General features: G+C 53.9%; 1 pseudogene; it reads left to right on the forward strand.

Annotated features, from left to right (window-relative positions):
• Window positions 1-331: 331 nt before the first annotated feature.
• The window catches only part of LOC101586304, a 39228-nt pseudogene continuing 30515 nt past the window's right edge, over window positions 332-9044 (forward strand).

The raw sequence follows: 9044 nt of genomic DNA on the forward strand, positions 1-9044 counted from the left end.
ACGCCCCCTCCCCTCCCCCTCGCCCGCTCCCCCGCCTGCGCGCCTCCTCCCCGCGCCCGCTCCACCACGTGACTGCGGAGCTCAGCCTCGCAGCGCGCTGCCGGCCGCCCGCCGCTCGCTCGGAGGGGTTCGGGGCTGCCGCGCCCGGCCCGGGAACGCTTGGAGGTGGCACGCGCTGGGGACCGGCGAGCTGCGGAGTCGTGGCGGGCGGCGGGGCCTGCCGGCTGGGCGCAGCGGGGCGGGGATGACGGAGGAGCGGCCGACGCGCGCCTTCGGGGGTGTCGGGGCGCCCCGACTCATGCTCCGCAGGACCCGGACTGCCCGGAGAGAGATGGGGCGGGGCGCCGAGGCGGGCTCGAACCCGGCCGGGAAGCGCGGGGACCCCGCGCGCCCATCCCCCGCTACGGGCAGTGCTCAGCTGAGCCGGGCGGGAGCCGCGAGCTGTGAAGCCCAATTCATGGCCGGAAGCCGCGCGGCCGTGACCGCGGGCCTGGACGTGAGGAGCCTCCCAAGCGGCCAGGGTGCAGACGCTGGCCCCACGGAGCTCGCCCAGCCCAGAGCGCGCTGCGGCAGTACAGCCAGGGGGCTCGGTCGTCGCCGCTGCGGGCAGCCCGGGTCCAGGTCTGGGGCACACAGCACCCTGACCTAGGGGCGGCCAGACGGGGCTCCCCGGTACACACCCAAGGTTTCCGGGAGGCGGTTGGGCGCGCCTGGAGCGCCGTTTATGGGAGTGAGCGGGGCTCTAGGGACCTGGACAGGTTTGGTCAGCCCCGCCCTGCGTGCCCACCTTTTGGAACAGCCATGCGAGGAACTGGGAATGACCTGGGCCCTTGCCCCAGCCTGCGGGGAAGGGCTGGGGAGGACTTCCTGGGAGAGGTGACAGTTCCCAAGGCTAAGTGCAGGTTACATTACCGAGGGAGGAGGACGCAGGGAGGCTCTGAACTCTGGTGAGTGAACAGAGGCAAGAAGAAAAAAGGAGGGAGTATGTGTGTATAGCTGCTGGCCTGGGAGATCATTTTGCGAATGCTGAGAGGAGGCTTCAAAGACGCCAGTAGGGGCACAGAGAGCTCAGGGCATCCCAGGAGCACAGGGAACCTGGAGCAGAGGAGAACCTGGCTGCAGAAATGCTGGGACCCATGGGCTGAAGGATAAGACAGAGATGAGCCTGGCCCATGAGGCCTGACTGGCCCCACAAGAGGCACTTCCTGCAAAAACCTGACTTCACCCTGCGCCCTGAGAAGCTGAGGCAGGAGGGTCTTGGGTTGGAGTTCAGGATGACAACTTAGTGAGACCGTGTCTCAAAATAGAAAATAAAGACTTGGGGGAAGTAGCTGTGTGCAGAGATTTTAAACTCAATCTCCAGAGAGAGAGAGGATGCGGTTGTAGGAGTCTTGAGGGTACAAGAGGCCCACTGCACTGCTCCGCCTGCCTCAGCTCTGGGTCCTGGAATCCAGACCCACAGAGTCAGGGCCCCTGAAGGTCTTCTCTCTTAGGTCCCCTAGGTAGAGGCAAAGGATTGTGTAGCCCCAAACCTCTTTCAAGTAGGAAGCAAGCACACATGCCACTTGCGGACAGTTCTTGTGACCTTCTGGAATGGGTGTTAGTTCACTGTGCCTCAGGACTGGGAGTCCCTGTCCTTGGCTCCCCTCCAGCTCCCAGGGCAGTGGCCTTTCAGGACCCTCTTGCCTGCCTGTTAGCGGCTGTGCAGGTGGCTCCTGGCCATAGACCATGGCGACCAAGGCCGACTCCTCAGCTGACAGCCTTAGCCCTCTACACCACCTCTCAGTGAGCCCACCAGGTTCCGCCTAAATCAGCCCAACCCCTTGAACCACTGATAATCTCTAAGGCTACAAAAACTCCCTCTCCCAAAGCCAGGCCGCCCTAAACCACGCCCCCAAGTGGCTCTGGCTGGAGACTTGGGAGAGCAGCCTATGGAAGCATGGCACACGCCCATTCAACAGCAGGGAAGATTGAGGCTGGGAAAAAGGTGCCACCTACCCAGAGCTCCTGAGTGACACAAAACCTGATGGAGGTGAGGGAAAGGGAGTCTCTGCAGAGCTCAGCCTGTAGGCATGGTGATGGCCTAATCTACAGAGTCATGTGCCCACCAGGACCCTTGGCACCTCCCACTTCAGCCTCTCCTAGGTCTCCCATTTGACACCATGGGAAAGGACCCTCAAGGCCCGTAGTCAGGACCTGGGCACAGTGCCCAGAAGGAGCCCCAGCACCAGGTCGCCCTGGGCTTCAGACCCCGAAATTGCATCCTCTGCCTCTCTACTGCTCCATTAGGTGGCCACTGCCTCTGTCCCCTCACAGGTCACCCTTGCTTCTCTGCCAGGCTGTCCCACTTGCTGTCAATGTTTCACCAGCTTGCATTTGTTTGATCTGCTTTTTATATTAGTGCACTTTGTGCTTGTGTACACCTGTACCTCTTTTGGGTTATCACTTTTAAGTGTCCCAGGATAGTGGACATTGGCATTGCTCATTCTGCCAATGGCAGCTTCCAGCCTCCATTGGTTTCATCTGTCCTGGGTTTCCAGAGGGTGGGGCCTGGGGCTGATGGTGGTCTCCTGTGCCAGCTTGCTGAGCCACCAGGCTAGGACCCTCTGGGGAGCCCCCATCCCGTCTATGGCACTGCTGTATGGGGAAGGGCCACTATGGCACGTGCACAGTGGCTCAGCTTGGTGACTTAGTGAGACACTGCCTCAAAATAAAAATAAAGTTAAAAAAGGTTAGGAATGGGTGTAGCTCAGTGTGAAGGCCCTGGGTTCAATTCCTAGCACTTTCAAAAACCAACAGAGAGAGAGAGAGAGAGAGAGAGAAAGAGGGGGGGAGGCCAAAACACTACCAGTGCGAAAAAGACTTTCACAAAAGTAACCTAAGCTACCAAGACCCAGGCATCAGGCCCAGGCTGTCCAGCAAGGCCAAAGGAACGGTCACACAGCCATCCAGGGAGCCCCCTGGTCCCTTGGACCAGTGATGCCCAGTCCTCCCTCCCAGCCCTTTGAACATCGCTGGGGCAACCAGGTTTCACACAATAGTGCCACAAATGCCAAGCAATAGCCACTAGGATTGGAGCTGGGCCCAGGACATCTGCTTTGGGGCAGTACTAAGTCCTGGCCTGTCTGGTCCCAGAGCCTCTGCCACTGGGTGCCTGCTGCAAGGGGTCCTGGAGCACCACATGGGTCAGCTGAGACTTGAGCCAGTTCAGGGAAGGGTGCGCAGTGCAGGCAGGAGGGCCAGCAGAGATGGTGGTGGCACCACACTTGTCCCCCAGATGCAGCTCTATGGGAAATGACTGAGGAACCCCCTGGGGAAGCCAGAGGGACACTGAGTTATTGAGGAGAGTCCAGACAGGAGCAAAGGCTCATCCTGAGCTGGCCTAGGCCCTGAGACCCCCAGAAATAGAAGGGGATGAGACCCGTGCACCCCTCTTCCAGTCAGTCTCAGGGCAGCATTTGAGCCAGTCAACCTCTTTTCTTCCCATGATGGTGACAAAGAATGGAGTAGACTACTGTCCCTGCCCTGGGGACCTTCAGGGAAGGGGCATTGTCTCCTGGGATCTCCCCTACGTTCCTGGTTTAGAAAGCTTCTGGGCAGGAGATGATGCCAGCCTGGGACAAACTCTGACTTCCCAGAAGTCACCCAAGAGCAGCTTGGGACAGCTTTAGGTGGTGACACAGGCCAACATACCCATGTCCTCTTCAGGGCACAGATCAGCGACAACAGGGAGGCACACACCATCCTGACACCTGCTCCTTGCCTGTTGTTGACCTCACAAGACCTCATCCCAACAGGTTCTTATCCCCACTCTGTGGCTGTGACACTGGGGCTCAAGGGCAGCAACTGTCCCTGGAGTGTCTGAGCTAAGGAGGAGGCACTGTCCCAGGTGGTCCAAGGTGGGCTTTAAGTGTCATGACACACGTGAAGAGCCAGGTGTGGTAGGGCATGCCTGCACTCTGGGATGCTGAAGCAAGAGGATCACAAGCTCAAATCCAGTACAGGTGATTTAGTGACCTAATGACTCCAAATTTTAAAAACTGTCTTTGGGCTGCACAGTGAGCTTAAAGGTCAGCCTGAAATGAAGAGGGAGATGTGGCCTCCAAAACCAAACAAAAAGGAAGGTGTCAAAAAAAAGTCCTCTCTGGACTGTGCCCCTCCCCCAGCAGCCAGGAATATGCGGGATTGGGGTGTGGGAGCGGCGTCTGCAGCCACAGTGCAGGGACAGGGTGTGGGGACAGCTATGCTGCCCTCCCTGTGCCCCACATCCCAAGCCACTGACCTGGCTCAGATCTGAAAGGCGCTTCGTTCCCTAAACACAGAGTGCCAGCCAGAAGATGTGGAACCCAAGGCCACACTCACAAGTCCAGTGACACACCTTGAAAGCATGTGCCTTGCAGCCCTGGCGTGGGAGTCCCTGCCGGGCCCTGTGCAGGCACTGGAGGGCGCATTGGCTCAGAGGCTCAGGACGGGAAGGACTCCAGTCTCTCTGACCATTTCTCCTGCCCAGAGCCCCAAGACACAGCTCTCTATGTCAGCAAGAAGCCAAACCAGTGACACTGGAAGCACATGTCCCAGCAGACACAGCCTGGCCTGCGCTGCCTTAGCCACCATGGGGACCACCATTCCTGACACCACCACTGGGAAAGAACTTCAGTGGCTCTCAGAAGGTCCTTCTCCCTGTCCTTTCCTCTCTTCACATACAGAAACAGAGGAAAGAACCACTGTTTGACAGTCTTTTTTTTTTTTTTTTTTTTTTGAGACAAGTTCTGGCTATGCACCCGGGGCTGGCCTTGAACTCACTATGTAGCTCAAACTGGCCTGGAACACAGGGGAATCTGCCTGGCTCAGCCTCCTGAATGCTGGGAGTACAGCCATGCTTCACCACTCCAGGGGGCATTCATCTAATTTAGCTTTTTTATTGTCTCCTCTAGAAGGCAAGCCAGGTAAGGACAGGAAGAGCGTTTCTCTTATCACCGATTTTATTTCCGGTGCCTAGAACAATGGTGAGCAGATTTAGTAGACAGTGGACAGGTGCTCCCGCAATCAGTCAGTCTATGAACATTTGAAGGAAGTTGCTTCCTGAGAACAGAATCTGAGTGCCAGGCTGTACCCTGTGGCCCTGTCACCCTTGCGCTAGCTGCTCACTTGCTGTTGAACCTTCTTTTTCGATGGTCACCACCACGAGCCACTGTAAAAATTTCTTCACATGCACACATCTGCAGCTACTCTCAGGGTCAAGGCCCAGAGTGGGATCACCGGCCTACCTGGTGAGAAATGGGGTCTCTCACCGCAGACTCCCAAAGTAAACCGTCTCTGTCCTCGCTCTGTCCCCGTGGGCCCTGCCCCTCCTATGATTCATTCCCCCTTTTATTCTGATTGGTGGAAAACTGGTCTGGAAGTCACTTTAATGGACATTTCCAACTATGCAGCCTGCGCTCTCGAGGGTCTTCCAAGGTTCCCTGTAGGCCTGGCCAAGTGTTCAAGCCCCCAGGGAATCGCAGGAACCTGGGAGTCTGAGGCCGAGGCTGCGCGCTCTAGCTGCGCGCCAGGGACCGAAGGGCGCCCGGTCAGCCGTGGAGCAATGCTGCCACCTTCCGGCGGCAGAGGGAAGCGCGGGCCAGCCGGGCCTCCCGGCGGAAGCCACACGGAATACGTTGTGGCCCGTTGACAAAACCCACCGAGTGGGGGACCCTGCACTTTCCGAGAGCTAGCTGGGAACGCGCTGCGGCTCGAGGCGTTACATACATCACGAACTCGGTTCCTCCTTCCTCTGTTCGTCGTAGAGAGGGCCCTCCTGCCTGGCGCGGCCCTCTCCAGCACACTGGGAGGTGTGAGACAGGAGGCTGAGACAGGAGGAGCGCAAGTTGGAACCTGGCCTGGCTAACTTAGTGACTTGGCGGCACCCTGTCTTAAAACAAATAATAAAACGGGCTGGGGGTAACTCTGTGGGCCCTAAGAGTGTCCCAAATTCCCGTGGTGCAGTGGGGACTGCCTGGGAAACTTGAAGTCCAGGACCCCAGGAGATCCCAGACTCCCACTTCCCGGAGCCGCCTGAGATCCTGAGCAGGATGCGCCCCTGCACCTCAGCTCACTTGGCCCACCCCAAGGGGCAGCGGTACCGCCCGCCTAGCACCACCCCTCCTCAGCAAAGATCAGGGCTCCAAAGCGAGCTCCCAGGGTGAGTGCACACTCTGGGAGGCTGAACCAGGAGCAGTTGAAGGCTTGAGTCCAACCTGGGTACCACAGTGGCTTAGCGAGACCCTGTCTCCAAATAAAACCTTCAAAGGACTGGGGATGCAGCGCAGAGCTAAAGCCCCTGGCTCAGTCTACAGTCCAGAGCAAGGGCAGAGGACTTGAGCAGACATTCCTCTGAAGACTCGCACATAGCCACAAGCAGGAGCAAATATCCGGTCAAACGGAGACAGGAGGCCGCTAGGTATCAGGACGGTGGTGGCTGTGAGAACTGGGGCCGCTACAGTGGAAAGCAAAGAGGCTTTCCTCAGAGACTAGCAGCAGGGCTTCCAAGAGCGTTCCTGACCCTGTGTCTCTGGTATCCCCAGCTCCCAAAAGGTGAGAACAACAGAACACCTGCGTGGATCAACATGCAGCAGAATAATGTTCAGCCTCAAAAATGTAGAAAATCGATGGGATGCGGTAGTGGACACCTGTAATCCCAGCACTCGGGAGGCTGAGGCAGGAGAATCACTGAGTTGAGTCCACCTTAGGCTGTGTAGTGAGGTCAAGACCAGCCTGAACTGCACAGCAAGACTCTGTCAAAAAAATAAACAAATAATATAGTCATTTTTGGTACAAAATAAAATCATACAATATTTTTTTATTTTATTGAGAAATAAATACGAATGAGACATTTTCAAAGCTGATTGATTGGACAGTTTTGATAATCAATACATTGTACATTGTTATCTTCTTAGTGGTTATCCATAGTATAAGAAGCAGACAGGATATCCTGTCCAAACACTATTAGTACACCTCTTTCTTCTCATTGAATTAAGCAAAAGTAGCTGTATATCTATCCTATTTTGTGTATATAAATACAAAATGATCTTTCCTTTGTATCCCTTTTTTTTTGTCCTGTCAGGGTGGATATTGTATTGGCATCTAAATATTAAGGTGTTTAAATTCAGCTAAACAATCTAGCACTGTCTAGCAGTCTATAATATTAGTGGATTATCCTCAGAAGTTATTGACTTGAGCCTTTTATAGCTCATCGTATTAATATGGCTTTACTTTATATACCTTGTTTTTATACTTTTCTGCTGGATGGTTAAGACCAAGATAAAGCAAGACTTATATAGCAAGAAATGTAACTTTTGTATCTGATAAGGTCAGTCAAATACCTTCAGGATTTATCCCATAGCCCTGTACCGCAGTTTGCAGATCCTTTGTCAGTGTCAGCCATGTGGATGAGTCACGGCCATTGCTTGACCAATTTGCTCTCTGTGAAAGCCTGAGAGAATGTTTTCTCTCCATGTGACTCTCCCCAGGCACACTATACATCATCGAACACATTCCTCTGTGGCTCCATGATCTGCTTGATCAGAAAATTTGGAGTGCAACTGAGAAAATAATACAAATTAAAACCAATCCTTTACAGACCCTTTGCCTGCAGGACACAGGTCAGAGTCCTCAGCATTTGGTCCACAATGGACACCTGCAGGGTTGGCCCTTAGCAGGGCTCCCTCCCCAGCCCCCCGCAGCCACCGGCAGCTCAGGCTTCAGCAGGAGGAATCCGCTGTCAATGCTCAGTTCCACCCACACCCAGCACAGGTCAGCAACACATCCTCTGCAGTGCCCCAGCCACAGGACAGCTGTGGGGGCAGAGAAGCAGGGCCACAAGCTCCCTCACCAAACGACACAGCACCACCACTATGGAGATCAGCACAGAGCATCCTCAAAAATTAAAACTACAAAGTCTACCCCACCTGGTCAGTACCCTCCCAGGTATCTTCCAGAAGGAGCTAAAGACCATGTGACCCGGATCCATGCATCCTATGTTTCTAGCAGCACAATTCACAAAACCTAAATCTTAAAAGCAGCCCACGTGTCCACCAACAGAAGAATGGTCAAGAAAATGTAGCATTTACACAAGCATGCTGGTAAGTGAAGTAACCCCCTCCTGCAGAAAAATCCCAAATGTGGAGAGGTCACCTTGGTGCACCCTCTACCTAGAATAGCACCTAGCGTGTAGCAGGTGCTCAGTGTTTGCTGAATGAAGGTCCAGATTTAAAGTAGGCACTATGGCACTTTCTTACAAGGAGCCCAAGGTGGGCCCCCAGCATCCCCTCCTCTGGAGATGCCCAAACTCGTGGAGATGCCCAAACTCGTGGAGAGGCCAGTGGCCGTGACACAGTGGCTCAGGAGCAGAAAGACAATCCTATGGCACCTCCTGTTGAAGCCAACAGTGTCCTCCAGGAATGAGGGAGACAAAGATTTTTTCAGGCAAAGAGAAACTCCGAGAGTCATTTGGAAGAAGTGTTCCCTGGAGGAAATGCCGCAGGAGGTATTTCAGGCAGAAGAAACCCATCCCAGATGGAGGAACCTGTGTGACAATATCACACATAGAGCTTTTAAAACGCAGAACTGAAATACAAGACAACACATGTCTCTCTAGGAATACAGTAGAAGTACTGAGTGTAGGTTTTGGCGAGTTAAATATGCAGATTTTAACTTTGAGGGAATTTAAAGACAGGCATAAAGAGACAGGATAACTCCTGAGAGAAACTGTATGATGAAAGAGTGTTCATTCAGTCCAAGAAAGAGAAATGGCAAATAGCACAAAATAAGTTTTTTTTTAAAACACAAACACATTAATAAGGGTTTAAATATGAGAAACAGTACTATAGTTAAATCACAAATGAACATCCACAGGATTTTTTTTGAATCTAACTATACGCTGTTTACAAAATCAAATAAAAGAATATAAAGGTTGGAGGTAAAAGGAATAAGAACAAGAAAAGTAAAAAAAAAAAAAGGAATAAGAACAGAATGCCGTGCGACAGTAGAAAAAACCCACTAAGCGG

The sequence above is a fragment of the Octodon degus genome, unplaced genomic scaffold (genome assembly GCF_000260255.1).
Source record: "Octodon degus isolate 3935 unplaced genomic scaffold, OctDeg1.0 scaffold00132, whole genome shotgun sequence".
Taxonomy (NCBI): Eukaryota; Metazoa; Chordata; class Mammalia; order Rodentia; family Octodontidae; genus Octodon; species Octodon degus.